The 14,989-nt window shown below is 41.9% G+C and overlaps 1 protein-coding gene across 8 annotated transcripts in view; it reads right to left on the bottom strand.

Annotated features, from left to right (window-relative positions):
* LOC119650581 overlaps positions 1-14,989 on the bottom strand; it is a 235,885-nt gene that overhangs the window by 67,168 nt on the left and 153,728 nt on the right. Inside the window, exon 1 of one of the 8 annotated variants that reach the window (XM_038053409.1) lies at positions 13,813-13,940. The exons of 6 other annotated variants lie outside the window; for them this stretch is intronic. The gene's annotated coding sequence lies outside the window, so the exon portion shown is untranslated. Of the gene's footprint in view, positions 1-13,812; positions 13,941-14,989 lie in introns of those variants that run through there. One more of the 8 variants, XM_038053413.1, reaches the window with a different exon arrangement.

The following is a 14,989-nucleotide window of genomic DNA, read 5'->3' as shown; positions in this document are numbered from 1 at the left end:
GTTCTTATAAGTTCACATTGTATGATGCGAAACTTTGACCTACTATAACTTTGTTAATAATAGTCGGATTGCCTTCAAACTTTCCAGAATTGTGTCCTATAGTATCGTCTATGCTGGCGTCTCTCCTAGGATGAGCTTAAGAGGGGCTTTCTGGTAAATTTATAAAACATGATAATATACTATTATTAAATTCATTTGTGCAGATATCGGAGTGGGATGTTTTTTGAGGTCTAGATTCCATATAGTTGCATCACTGTGATTTTTTTCAGATCTTCCGGTTGAGTAGCTTCTGAGAACAAAACCTGTTCACTTTTTGGGGCAGACATTCTGTGCGTTGTCTCCCCTAAGTTTGGCCCAATATCAGAAATAAGATCAGTTTTGAAAAGTATTACTTGAGCCTTTCCATTCCCGCACATGACCATGTTCTGTGAAAAAAAAAATTACACCTTCCTTTCGCATGTATGGGTAGCTCCCTTTAAAATTTAATACAAAAAGGCACTACTCCCTGCATGTAAAGGGACATAGAGACCATAAGTTATCACCAAATTTTAAAATCGGGTGAGACAGACAAATAGACAGACAGACAGTAAACCGATTTTATTTGTTTTGTTTGAAACACCGGCTCAATAGGTTACGGTGGGCGGGTCACTTAATCCGTATGGATGTGGATGATCCAGCCTGGAAAGTCTATAAGGGCAATATCTATGGTAGAAAAAAAAGACGAGGCAGATGGAGGGATGGCGAAGGTCAGGACGCCAGACAGCTTTTAGGGATATCGAATTGGTGGACCTCGGCGCAAAACAAGGATGTCTGGTGTTCCTTATTAAAGCAGGCCTAGACCGGATACCGGTTGTAGCGCCGTTGATGATGATGATGATGACGGGTTACATAAGTCTTGAGTTCAGGGTTTCCTCTTTTCATATCATGGTCAAAAGGATCGTTTTAATTAGGGGCAGTCGAGCAAGAGGGTAGAGTTATCCCAAAAATAAACAAATAGGAACACCGAAGGCTGGATGCTTGAGGTATTAAGGTTCTTTTTGCGTTCATCTTATGTGAGCAACTTTCAATGCAAGATAAGTACTTTTGGGCCCTCCCGAACCGAATATAGGTATAGATGTGAGACGGGCCTTACTGAGTTGGTTGGCAGCGAATTCGAAAATGGAAGTCCGATTAGAAACAGAGGCTCGTCTCGGAATAGAATTGCCAAAGCAACGACAGCTCGTTGAACGGAGCGGGAATGCCACGATTATTATGCAGATTACCTGTTGAGAGAAACAGTTGACGTCGCGCACCATCTGGCTTATTTGTTACTCTGAATTAGGACGTAAAAAGCTCAAAAGCCAACTCGTCGGTCAATCCTTTCACTCAAGTGGAAGCGAAGCATAGAAACAATTTTGAGTCCTCCATCTGGCAAAAGGGAGTCATTCCAGGGATTCAATACATTCTTGGTGCGGACGAGTAGTATAGTATTCCACATTGAATTGGAAGAAAACATCAGACTGTTCTTCTTCGTTAGCGAGGCCACTTGGCAAACTCCTTTCAACGTTACAATATTAATTTCCAGCATTGCGTAAATTTCGACGTTGTCTTGAGGTTTGCGGCAAATAGGCAGCGAGAGCCAATTCTTGTCACCATTGGTATGGCCTTTTGGAAATATGCGAACACATCCTTCGATTCGGTTGAGAATTTGCAGTGGATATTCAACATAAGTGCGATGATCATGGGGATATTCGCACAGCTGGTAGAAACTTTTCATAGTGTATCTGAGGAATTCCTTTGAAAATAGGGGTTTGTCGTGATCTAATCGTACTAGGACCATCACACAGAGACTGGGTCGAAGGGATTCACTGAACTAGGACGGTCGTACTTTCTAATTTTAACATCTCAACTGAAAAACTGCATTTTGGGTTTTCACGAAGTATTTGCAGGTGCCAGCGTTTTAGGTTTTTAGCTTCGCCAGTAGTTGGCTTTAAAGCAGGGGAAAACCGCTTAGCCATAGCCGAGTCTTAACAGGGTGTCTGCTCTGTTTTTTTTTATAAATAGAAATCGACCCTACTCTAAGGATCAAGTACATCAGCCAAGCATCCTATTTGTTTTGTTGCTGCAAAACTTCCATTGCTGATCTCTTTATCGCCAGTATTGATAAAGGTAGCTTATGGCAGGTGAGCGGGGAAAATACGCACAGTGACCATCAGGCTATCATCTTCCAGATGGAGGGTAGGACAAGAGCAAAATAAATGAAGAAAACTACAGTAGCAGGTTGAACATCCAAAAAACTTGACAAGCAAATGTTCGAGGAAATACTTCTGCAGGAAGCGATGCAAGTGGGGAATGCAGAAGAAAAGGTGACGTAAGTTCTTGAAAAGATACAAAAAACGTGTGGCGCTTCAATGCCCCTTCGCACTGTACTCAAGAAACGCATGCCCAACTTCAGGTGTCGCGACTTCGGAAAGTTTACCTCAAAGCCAGGAGACACAACCAACGTAGCAGAAACCGGTCTGAGTCTAAAGAGTTGCGCAACCAATATACGATGAGGAGGAAAAAACTGCAAGCAGCCATCTTTAGAAGTAAAATTGAACACTTTAAGAGGTCGTGCGGAATTATGGCGTCAATCAAAGGAAAACGCTCACCACCAATCCCCAACCCTGATTTACTGCGGGATATCATTAGTACACTCTTCCCACAAGTTTCAAGTGAATCGAACTTACCCACTGTCCAGATAGGTCCCCATGAAATTCCCAAGGTAACCACTGAAGAAGTCCTGGAAGCGTCGGCATTCCGAATAAAGCACTGACAGTGGCCGTCGAAACAGTTCCAAGGTGGTTTGCTGAAACATTTACCATGTGCCTCAAAGATGGAATTTTCCCGAAAAAGTCGAGAAAACAGAAGCTTCTGCTAATCCCGAAGCCAAATAAACCTTTGGATGATCCCTCGTCTTATAGGCGTATATGCCTGCTAAACGACATCAGCAAATTTTTCGAGCGGAACATCTTCAATAGGCTTGTACCAATTGCAGAAAAGGAGGGTGATTTCTCAAACAGACAGTTCGGACTCCGAAAGGGAGGATCTACGGACGGAAATTGGGGAAAAAGCAACGGAGGCCAGTAAATATTGCACGGTAGTTACTCTTGACGTGAAGAATGCCTTCAACATGGCAAAATGGAGGAAAATAATTTCGGCTTTAACCAAATTGGGTGCTCCTAAATACCTGGTGAACATAGTCACGGAATTTTCCCGGGAGAGGACATTGTGTTACGATTTGAGCGATGGACCTAAGACGTATAGAACAACCTGCGGGGTTCCACAAGGATCAGTCTCCTGTGGATAATAATATATGACGGAATTTTAAATTTGCAATTGCCCAAAGGATTGGAGTATTGACTAGGTAATGGTGTTGCTCAAGTGATCATATATTGTTAAGCGGCGTGGAGCTGCGTACTGGGTAGCCGCCGCCGGAGCTCCCAACGCTGGTAATCTTTGCTTTGTCGGATATTTTATGATACATTACAAAAGAAATAAGGGAATCTTAGCTTGACCTCAAATGAAATTAAGGGAGCTTGAATACCGAAGATGGAAGTTCATAGAATAACTGCAAGGAAATGCAGGCTCCATGAAACTTACAGCGACAGTGGTTAACTTCCCAGCTGCTATTAACATGATTGTCAATTCAACATGCTTTTCACATCGCAATACAGACCACCTCAGCGCTTACTGAACTACGATTCAGACCATTATCTGATAAGGGCGAAATACCGAAGTACCGCATTACTAGACAATTGAGAAGGACTTGAAAGACCTACCAAAATCCGGACAAAAGTTATCGAAAGAAAGTTGAAGCTGCATGCGGAGAAACTTATTGGTGAATACCAAGAAAGATTTAAAGCCGGACGATCCAGAACTGACCAAACATGCTGACATCTTACCTAATCAAAGTGTATGAATGAATGCGTGGATAAATTCGCCTACCTCAACGGGCAACTACCAAAAAACGGTTCCGCAGTTGATGAAATCTAGCAACGAGTGCATATAGCAAGTAAGGGCTTTCTCTCTGGTCATATTGTTGCTTTCTTATTTGACTTTTAAAGATGCTACGCTTCAGTTTTTAAATTCTATGCAGATGATAAGCCAACAGTAGCGGGACAGCACATAGGCAACTACAAACATCCATGACCAACTTGGATTCGAGATCGCGATAATGGGATCGAGAGGTTGATCTTTAATCAACTGCACCATCGAACCGAAGACCGTCGTTAAACCGTGGTTTAAAGGGAAATTATTATGATGCTGGATACCTTTAATCTTTAAATATCTTTTTCGATTTCTTCTAAGGGATTAAGAAGAAGAGGTGAAATTCAGGTCTACTTTATTTGGTTTGTAACCACTCTGTTAGCCTTTTAAGGCCTTAGATGAGAGACGACACGAGAAAACAGAACTCTTGACTTGGTGCTAAAGGAGCCTTTAAATTTCTCAAATCAGAATTGGTACGAATCAAGTATAACCTCCATTACATAGTAGTTAATCTTACCTTTCTTGTCAAAGGAAAACAATCTTAATTTTATGAATAAATGAAACTCTAATCGTATTTTCGCTTCGACTGAATTTGAATTGGATAATATCTTTTAGAGCCAACGGAGCCTAGAAATGAAATGTGAAACTTGTCTGCCCTCGCGTTCATCTAGCATCCATGGTTTACATATTGTATCCATTATCTAAGGGATGAAATACAAAGGTTAATTTCGCACACAATATATACTTTACACAGCCTACTTCCGAGGTGTAATATATCACCCTTCGATCAAATAAGAGCTTTCTGGAACATTACCCAGAATCTGTATCTTTTTTACTACAGCATCAGCAGATATGATAATAGCATGATTTGCACAAAATTTTTTTCTATCTGAAATAGAGGCCAGAGCCGCATAGTTCTCTGAATTTACGTAACAACTGAAACCTACAGCAATTGCAACAGAACGCTGAATTTCATAAATACATCGCGGCATTCAAATTACTCGCACAATAGAAGGCGTCATTCATATTTAACTTCCATTTGCGAATTGATTATCTAACAGATATTGCTTCCAATTTACACAAAGCACTTTAATACTACGAGATGAAATTACCGCCATAGTCTCCATTAGTATGACTCTATGCCTGGGTACTACGCTAGAATTGGCTGCACCTCCCCATGAATCATCATACACCCTCTAATCGACACCAATTTAACGCACTCAGTTCTCGCTGATGACGACGAACCGTTGTTAAATATCTTTAAAGTAATTTGCAGCTATCTTGGATACAATATGTAATTAATGTAATAGATGCAAGCCAAGGTCAAGGTTTCAGATCTCGAGTGATAAATCATTCGTTATATAAAATCCCGAGTGTGTATCTATAGTAGTTTGCTCGTTGTACAGAACAGATAGTTGCTATTAGTGCTGTCAGATTTGAGACGGGTTCTTTCTTGGGTATTATAATACTATTAACTTGGGCATTGTCATTTTAATGAGATAACATGGAAATATGCGGAAAAGCTTTAAATGGTGGAAGTTGTTTTGAACTGAGACTTAAGTATCTATTTACGAGCGTCTGATTGATATTGTGGTTATCAATAGTTTCTATTTAAAATAATTTGATTGGATTTTTTTTTTCATTGAGATACTAACAGATTATTTAGTTTTTTCTCCATATATTCACGTTTGAAACTATCCGCAGATGCTGCCTTACATTGAAATGGTATTGTTTTGCGTTGTAATTATAATAATAAAGATAGTTTTATGAAAAATTAAACCTTTTGCTGATTGTTCCAAAATCTTGATTTACTTTTGTGGATAAACAATTAAAATTATCAAATAAGTGTTAGATTTTTAAAATCTCATCGAATTTCCTTAATGGTATCTAATGCGTTGCTAGATTGATAATATTCGAAGAAAAAGAAATAGAGGGTCAGGAGCTGATAGTGTAGGGGATATGATCACAACAAAAATCAACAAATGCTAACTTAGGACCCAAGTAATTCAATGCTTTGTATGTTGAGTTGCGTAAGAGAATGGATTTGATGACTATCTTTGGAAGGAAATTGGGAGAAAATTGTCAAGAAAAGGGTACAGATATGGAGGTTATTTTCATCTCGATATGAAAATATGGTTGCCATTCAGCCTTTGATGGGGTATAGCGCGTCATCGCTGACTGTTATCTGAAATTCTCTTTAGCTCTCCACACGACTTCCTGAGATGCTCGCATTGCATTGCTCTACTATTTTGTGCCAAGTTCCATTGGGGCGACCTACTTGTTGGCCATCTTGGAAGAGTGGTTTCCCCTGAATGGCGTAGCCCGCAATGCAATTGTCGCTTCTCCTTATGTGTGACCTATTCACTGCCACCTCCGCCGTCCGATCACAGTGCGTACGAGTGCTGGGCCTTTGCATCGACTAAGTTCTTCGTTTGAGATAGTGTCAGGCGTGCGTACTCCGGGCAGCGAAAGCAGATCTAGCGCTGTTAATGCGTCGTCCATAATCTGGTGGGAGAGCAAACAGGTGTCATCAGCCTTGTTGCGGTATTTGAGGAAAGATGTCATCGTCCAGAGAATTCCTCCACATCCTCTGGATAAGGCTGCATGCAGAGCGTCACCGATAACAACAATCGGTGACTGGATGCATTTTGCGTGACCATATGTCGGTCTGATAATAGCTATTAGTTTCTCCGGAATGCCCCTCCTGCGTAGAGCACTTTAGATACGAAGATCTAAACTCAGCGCGCTGTTCCAAAATGACCCGTATGATGTTGATGAGGTCAATGCAGGAGGATCCGAAGCAGAAATCAGCCTGTTCTCTGTTGATTAAACTTTCCAGATGTTTTTTAATGCATTCCAGGATTACTTTAGCTATTATCTCTGCGTCAGCAGGGAGCACTCAGATACCCTTCCAATTGTCACTCTCTGGGAAAGGTCTCGGATTTCCAAGTTTTGCGTGTGAATGGAAGCAGCAGATCTGCATTAACTGCAGGTGCAGCGGCTTTACTCCGTTTAAGTGCGCCTTGATGATCGAAATGATTTCTTTTCTGTTTGGAGGAACAGCCCGTATCCGCATGTTACGGTGACTGGCCATTTCATCCACCATTATCGTTACGTTCGCCAAGACCGTGCCTCCCCATCACAAGCCGGAACAAGATGTTGCCAGAATTTATCTTGGCATTCAGATCATCTATCACGATCACAATGTCACTTCAAGGAAGCTTCCCCTGAACCGCATTTAATTGCGTGTAGAAACCATCCTTCCACTACATCAGAAATCTTCGTTGGTGCGTAGCATTGTACAATTGTGATACTCCTTACCCTCGACCAAAATCTAAAGCCCCAACTCACGGAACCAAGATTTAACAATTAAGTTTTTCATGCTGGACCCCTCCATTTAGAGAGTACTAATGGGGATGCCTTAAAGTTGTTCTAGCAAGTAATCCCAGCTTTAAGTTCTGGCGGCCGATCTAAGTTCATTATTGTGAATACCGAGCAGGGCAGGACATCCCATCTCGAATGTTGGATACCAGGCTCTCGAAGGAAGGCACGTTATATCAGCAATATTCTGAGTGAACAGAACCGGGACATTGACTGCGGGTACTGGAAGGTAAAGTTTATTAATATCAGGAGGGACAAATCTACAAATGTGGAGGATTTCAGCTTGGTTTTTGAAGTGGATCAAAAGAGTTTGAAGGTTTCATGGATAGACTGAAATTTAATTATACCAAGAAGCTGTAGAGCATTATCGACTCATACAAAATAGATCAAACTGTAGTATCTTCGGTGTGCTTTCTTACGATGGAGGATAATGCATACAGTTGTGGAACTGCCATATGGGGGCTCGCATTGGCAAATGAACTACAAAGTAAATCTTGCATGTTAGTAATTTCCGCTACACCTTTCACGAAACAAGCGGATGAAAGAGAAGTTAGAGACGTGAGCGGAATTGGTTTGATGCCAGGTTGTGTGATTAAGGAGAGAAAAGATGTTGAGAGTGAAAAACAGAAGAGATGAGAAGCTTTATGGATAAGGACTTTGGCATTGCTGCACCTCCGAATATGGCAGTTCCCAAAAAAATCGCACATGAAGTGGTCGACACCGTACCCTCATTACGGTGTTAGCCAAACTCAGTTACACCCCAACCCTAGCATACGATTTCTCCATTACATGTTAGACTAAACTCATGTCGAAAAACAACTGTAAGCACTCAGGAAATCAACCGGATAACCATCGCCCATGTAAAGATAATAAGAATGAAAACTAGTTAAACTTCCGGAACTCACAGCGTGAATATAAGAAACTCATTAAGTATGAGACTCCTTTAGGGCATACTATGAGGAACTGGAAGGCGACACTGGGACTTCAAGGGTATTAGAGTCCTTAAAAGGGATGAGTCGGCCAAGTTGAACTGTCTGAGAAAAGCGAATGGTACTTTCACGAACTACAGACTGGAATCAGTAGAGAACGTCTTGGAAGTACACCATCTGGGAGAACTGGTGAGAGAATTGGATGGTGATTCCTGTAAATTCTTCAATAAGAAAATGTTGCAAGGGGAACTGGAATACTGTGAGAGCGATTGCGATTGTACTGCTAATGAAAAAGTGTCCTTTGAACACATCAAAGCACATAGCATGGATGGCATATTCCAGCGACGCTAAGCGAGGGTATAGAGCACTTAGAGTAACTCCTAAGAAATTTTATTCTGACATATCCTGCTTTGGGCTACGTGCCTACCTCTTAGCAAAAGGTTAAGGTTGTCTTCATATCGAATCCTGGGAAACCCAAAGAACTTCACACAGGTCGCTAGACATCATTTTTGCTGAAAGGTTTAGACAGACTGATTGAGTGTCGTTTTCATGGGAAGGTCGTAGGTCGCACTAAATGAAATCAAGATGCTTACTAACGTGGAAAGTTCGCTTTTCATTCTTTGTTTTCAAAAGTACAGGATGCAACTCTGAAAGGTGAGTACACGAAGGGAGTGTTCGTAAATATTGAAGAGGTTTTCATATATATGCCATTCTAAAAACTTTGTCTTGCCGTCAGAGGCATGAGGTAGGGAAGAGGCAAATCCTCCGAATACTCGGATCCTAGTTGTCCATTGTGCTCGAAGGGAGTATGTTGTAAATTGTTGTGTGCTAAAGTGGCGGTTCATCACTACCTAACAGCATCAGCAACGAAAGACCCAAAGAGGTGTGCTATCGACACTTCACGTTGGTCGACTCATTCCTACGCGAACTACAAAATTCGTCAATACACGCTCAAACTTATGCTGATGAAGTGACGATGGTTAGAAATATATCATACAATGTGCCGTTGATTTGATTCATAGTGGGTGTCTCAGGCATGGACTTTCAATAAATCCGAATAAAACCACAATAATATTACTTGCAAAACGCAGAAAACTGGATGATTTTTGTCTCCCGAAGATGAGGGGTACAACCCTTCAACTCTCCGAAGAAGTGATATACCTGGGAGTCATCCTAGATAAAAACCTTCTTTGGAACAAAGCCCTAGAGGCAAAGATGAAACGAGCTTTGCTGCGATATGCGGAATACCTATGCAATAGAATCCAACTTCGATTGGGCCAGTCAACACCGTCATGGTACATACCATTCACTAGAAAACGCAAGCTTAACTGCCATTAGCTTGCATAACATAGAGGTTAAACAGAGAATAGATGTCAAATATTTGGGACCCAAAGCAGCTCTCGAGGATGCACTGAAAGAACTTTAATGGTTACATATGAGAGCCAATCTGCGTGGGCAAGCCAAACTCGGTACAACAGTCACGGAATAAACTTCAAACCTCGGCTGCTTAATATATCACTGACACAATGTAGACAGGCAAAATGACATTCCTGAAGCGGAAGGGTAGAATTGACTCCTCAAGGAGAACACTCTTAGGAATGTGCAAGGTATCAGTGAGGCGGAGAGCTGTCCAATTCAAGAGAAGATTGACAGTAATATCTCGAACTATTAATATCGAGAGATAGCATTACAAGAATTTTTCATTTCATGAGCAACAGGGTGGAATGGGGGAGCAACTAAACAGCAACTAATTACCTAGTACCTGGACAGGACTCTTACACCAGGGAGAGTGCTTTCAAGCACAATTGGTCCAATGAAAACGTACTTCGAACTAGGTGCTCTCTATTTCAGTTCTAAAAGAACTATAATGGCAGAATGTTGCGATCTAACCGAAGTCAAGCGGTTACCGAGGTTTTCAGCTCCAATCAGGTGAACTCTAAATTGGTATGGGAACATTTTGATATATTAAATACTGAATACTCTGGGTACCAGAGTATATTGGGTTCGGAGGCAATGAGGTAGCAGATTAGCTGGCCAGGGAAGGAGCAAAGACGCCATCAAATGGACCAGGGTGTACGTAACGATAAAAAAAGCCTGGCTGAGGAAAGTATATTGGGGGAACTTACCAGAAATGAAAGAGTCCAGGGTGCTCATATCGAAAAATGAACCAAAGCGCTCGCAGTTTCAACTTAACAAAGAAGAACCTTAAGAAAATAGTGGGAGTACTCATGGGTGGCTGCGAGCTAAATTAATACCTGTGGAAGCTGAGGATATTTACCGGCACTGCCTATAAATTCTGAATGTAATCTCCATACACATTCTGGGACGATGTACAACGTCTGTGCAAAGTAAGTTAATGTACCTGAGAGAATACAGACTCAGTACCAGACACAAGACTAAAGTACTTAGAATTATTAAACAAGTCGGGAAACCGGAGGCTGGATGCTTTAGGTACGAGAGGTTTTGTGTGTTTCTTAGTACGTAGCGTGTAATATATGCGTATATTATGTGAGAGTATCCACTTTCGGGTGATATTGACAATCATAATCTTGAATTTGCAAAGAAGCAAAAACTTTGACGTATTATAACTTTGTTAGTAACAGCGCGATTTTCACCAAACTTGGTAGGATCAAGCTCTATATTATAGCCTGCAAAATTTCATGGTGCTAGGATAAACTTAAGGGGGTTCTGCAGCCAATTATTGAAAATTATGGTAATATACTATTATCGACTTTATTTGAACAAATATCGGTTTGGAAAATATTTCGAAGCCCAGGCACCATACAAAGGCAGCCTCCCGATTTATTTCAGATTTTTCGGTTGGGTAGTTTCTGAGAATGTATCCCTTAAAGAAATGATCATTTTCAACCCCCCGCACTCCCCACCTTTCCAACAAATGTCAAAGACCGGTTTCGAAAAGTATTAATCGAGACCTAATTTGATACCCCTCTTTTGCATATATGGGACAGGGGATAGCATGCGTCAGGCGGCTAGACGCTTTGTGTGGGCAAAAATAAACAATGTTTTCATATACGACTGCTACGCCCCGCCGAGCCTCACACTGCCTGAGTTTGAAGACCTGTTAGACGATCTTGTTCACGACGCAAGTAGACGAGGTCCAAAGGTGATAGCCGGTGACTTTTATGCGTGAGCTATCGAGTGGGGCAACAAAGAGACTAACGCAAGGGGGCGGTACTTATTAGAAGTATTTGACCAGTTAGATGTATTTCTGGCCAATGAAGGCGATTTAAACACTTATCGGAAAAGGGGAACTGGTTCAATTGTAGATCTGGCTTTTGTTAGCCCTGCGCTAGCACGTGACATGTCCTGGCAAGTTAGCGAGGTCTTTACGTACAGCGACCACCAGGCAATCACCTTTGAATTACGGAAGCCCGCAAGAACCTGGAGCTCGCCATCCAGCGTACTAAGAGGGAATGTTTTAAGGAGCTCTGTTTGGAAGCGGACATAAATCAGTAGGGTAGCGCCTATAAAATCATGACAGGACAATTCAGAAGCCGATCATTTCCGCAGATCATCTGCTCTATGATCTTCTTGAAAATAATTCAGGAGTTATTTCCCCAACAAGAGAGGGTACTGATACCTTCCAGCGTCCTCTGAATGTAGCGCCGATTTCACCAGCCACCAGGGTCGAGCTGCTGGAGATTTGCAGTCGAATAGGTGACAACAAAACCCCGGGTCTGGACGGCATACCGAGTAAGGCCCTCAAGCTTGCCGTCAAATGTAGACCGGATATGTTCGAAACGTGCATGTCCGAGGGTATCTTTCCTGCAACATGGAAGCGGCAGAAGCTGGTGCTGTTGCCTAAGGCTGGCAAACCGCCAGGGGAATCGTCCTTCTATAGACTCATATGTCTTCTAGACACTAGGGAAAATGTTGGAGCGGATTATTTATAATAGATTACTCCCAGTCGTCGAGAGAAAAGGGGCCTTTCAGATAGGTAGTATGGGTTCCGTAAAGCTAATGGTTACTGGCTTGGCCGCAAATGCAATTCACGGAAGAGGTTGTACCAGCAAATATTCTGTGGTAGTGACTCTGGATGTGAGGAATGCATTCAATTCGGCCAATTGGAACCTTATACGAAAGTCTCTGACGATTGGCGTTCCCACCCACCTCGCCGCTATTATCGATAGCTACTTGCATGAGCGACCACTCTGGTATAACACCGATGATGGACCCAAGGAGTACATTGTCTCCGCGGGTGTCCCACAGGGCTCTGTACTTGGTCCACTACTATCGAAAATCATGTATAATGATGTACTTAACCTTCCGGTTCCGGAGGAGGCCACGGTGGTGGGTTACACCGATGATATAGCACTGGTTGTGGTCGCAAAGCATCTCGAGGATGCTGAGTTGTACCCAAGCGAAGCAACCAGTGTTGTTGTTGGACTGACACTCGGGGAGGAAAAGACGGAAGCGATCCTCATCACTAAGCGCCGCAAAATAAATTACGCCTGCATTAGAATCGGGAATCGTATCATCACTTCCAAGCCGGTCATCAAATACTTGGGGGTGATGATAGACGGAAAACTCAATCTTAAGCAGCACATAGAGCATACTTGCGAAAAAGCAACACCAGGCCCACCTCTCCCTTATTACAGGTGAAAAATGCCGAAAGAGGTCCATAAGCAGATGGCAATAGCGACGGGACCAGTCAGAAAAGGGTCGTTGGAATTACAGGTTGATCCCTTCCATCGGGGAGTGGCTGGAGAAAAAGCATGGGGTTATCAATTACGACCATGGAGGATATCGTCAATATCTGCAGAAGTTTAAATTGGACACCTCACCTAATTGTCCAAACTAGGTTCGTGGAAGAAAGGAGGAATCTAGAGGAAACTCTAGGTGAAATGCTATCGCCGGAAAATTTTGTTCGGAGAATGGTAGCTTGTCAGGAAGACCGAGATGCGATCAATTCCAGTAATCCAGGATAAACTGCGAAAAGCGGAAGAAGTGAGAAAGGCGCAGTTACGAACCCCGCGGGTAGACGGAAAAGGACCTAGCTCAAGCAAGCTAACTCCGCCCCGTAATGGAATACCCAAAGATGGTTCCACGGAGTAGGGGGGGAGTTGGGGGTGGTTTTAGTGGATAAAAATCCCACACTCTGTCGTGCCCAGGCCAGAGTCTTTTGGAGATTTCCACTTCCTTAAAAAAAAGGACAGACGGACAGTAAACCGATTTTAATAAGGTTTTTTTTTTTACACAAAACCTTAAAAACGAATGATCCAGGGCAGAATGGATCAACATGCAATATTGGTTTCACATGCAACGTAGGCGTATGTGCTGGAAGTCACCAGGTTGATAGCTGGTTGCTCACTGGTCAACGTCCAATCTAATTCGTTTTGTGGTCTTATTTGTGCTTCAGACCTTCGTAGGAGTTATGCAGTTCATTGGTTTGAATATGGTCAATCACCTTGAGAGACTTATTGATGACTTTGATAGCAAGATACTCCAGGAAATTCTTGTGCTGTCTACTCACTTTAAGTACTGGTGACACGCGGCTATTCAAATTGACCTCACTATCACTTGTACATAGTAACAATCTCAGCTTCGAGTGAAAAATACTTCAATCCTACATGTCGCAGAGACTATGAATTTATCACTTTCCACCTACAAAACAATCCGACACACCTCTGAATACTTGCAACCTTCAATCTTACGTTTTTTTCTTTAAACACTGATAAGAAAATATTGACATGACGCAAGAAATATGAATTTACGCATCCAAATTGTACGAGTACAATCGAATATCTGATGTCAATGAAAGGGTACGAGTAACATGTCTGGAGTGTATCGCAATGCAATTTGTCTAGCCAGCTGCAGCTATCTTTCATCTAAATATCTTTTCCAGACTAGCGAGCACGACGCAACAATGTGTTAACTTACAATTCATATTACAAATTGCACCTACAAACAATTTAATTATTTCATTTTCCTTGTCCGTTGGTTGACTTATTGCAAGCAAAAAGGCGTAGCACACGAACAAATGCATCTGTTGGGGAAAAATCAGTGACCGTTGACAAGGCCACCCGGTAATCGAGATAGGAGTATCTTTTTATATTTTTTTCCTGTTTTTACATTGCCACGTTTTAATTTTCCTCTTTCTCTGGCTTCTTTGAGGCATGGCGAAGAGATTTGAATGTTGCACTGAAGACAAATTGCATGAAATCAAAGGCATGTTCCCGCTTACAATGTTGCGCAGATGTGCAAGTATGTAGAGCATGGAACGTTGATTCAAGTCTAAAAATATAACTTCAGTGGACTCACCTAATATCTTTAGTTTGTAGCTTCTTAGATATTCAAGGCAAATTTCGTACAAAACGTAAAACGATCTTTAGAAAGTGACCTTATTTTAGTTTTTAGTAAAACGGGCTCAATTCAAAAGCGTATTAGGATAAACCTCACATTTAGGACTTCTCTAGTTTACAAGGCCTGTCAAAAGCTATCTTATGCTACTACAAGCATTCTAGAAGTTGGCTTGAATCTCACTCAACATAGTTGGGAAAATGTTTTTTATAGTAAACTCCCTGATGTAAACTTACCTTCCTCTTCGTCCCTCGATTTTTGTTTCTCGAATCTTTAATTTTGAGGCAATCCTGTCTGATTTTTTGTTCACTTCATTCATTTTTTGATACCTTGCGAAGCTTAAGCTCAGT

This window comes from Hermetia illucens, chromosome 3, assembly GCF_905115235.1.
Source record: "Hermetia illucens chromosome 3, iHerIll2.2.curated.20191125, whole genome shotgun sequence".
Taxonomy (NCBI): Eukaryota; Metazoa; Arthropoda; class Insecta; order Diptera; family Stratiomyidae; genus Hermetia; species Hermetia illucens.
The sequence above is the reverse complement of the archived record's forward strand: the minus strand, read 5'-3'. Positions and strand labels throughout refer to the sequence as shown.